Here is an 812-nt window from a genome sequence, read left to right on the forward strand (position 1 = left end):
GGCCCTGTTACTGGGTAGATTTCAGGACAAGGGCAAGAAAAGGGCAAGTAGAAGAGGGACCAATATGGAGCGTGAACCACCATATGAAAAAACCCACCATGGCCTAAGATGCCTTGGGCTGGCTATGAGGATGTGGATGTGGGAGGGAGAGAGGATGACCATGCCCCCACACCGACTAGAGCACCCTGGGCTGTTTCCCCTGCATAAAGGCACCTCTGCCCCACACAAAAGGAACGACCCCACCCATAGCATGCCACCCTCACTTCTTCACTGCTGCTGGACTGGGGTCAGGAGACCTGGCTCCATTGCATGGTGACTGTTCACTGGTGTCCCCATCGATAAAATGGATATAATGACATTGTAGACAAGCAGACTCACCCCTGTGGCACCTTCTGCTGGTGACTCCTAGGAAATAGCTTGTTCCAGCTCTGGAGCACCCTCTGCAGGCCAGTGATCCGCCTGTCCTCTGGCCCACGTGTCCCTCCCTGGACCCAGTGCCCCTTTATCTGTGTTGCTACCCCTTGGCAGTAACACCTCAGTCTCAGGGTCTCCCCTCCCTGGGGAACCCGCACCCGCTATTCCCACCTCACCTCAGTATAAGGCTACTGCCAGTCATTATCTAGTCCCCACGCCCTGGGGCAGACTGCAGTATCAGCCACTCATCACTGGCAAGAAAGGATTGGACCTGCTGCCTTGGCCTACCCCTGGGCTTGTTATACCAATTATATTAGACCAATAAAAACCAGCAGGATCTTATTAAAGGGGACAAGACATTTGTCACATTTATTGTAAATACCATAATAAAACAAAAG

Source organism: Chelonoidis abingdonii, chromosome 5 (genome assembly GCF_003597395.2).
Source record: "Chelonoidis abingdonii isolate Lonesome George chromosome 5, CheloAbing_2.0, whole genome shotgun sequence".
Classification (NCBI taxonomy): Eukaryota; Metazoa; Chordata; order Testudines; family Testudinidae; genus Chelonoidis; species Chelonoidis abingdonii.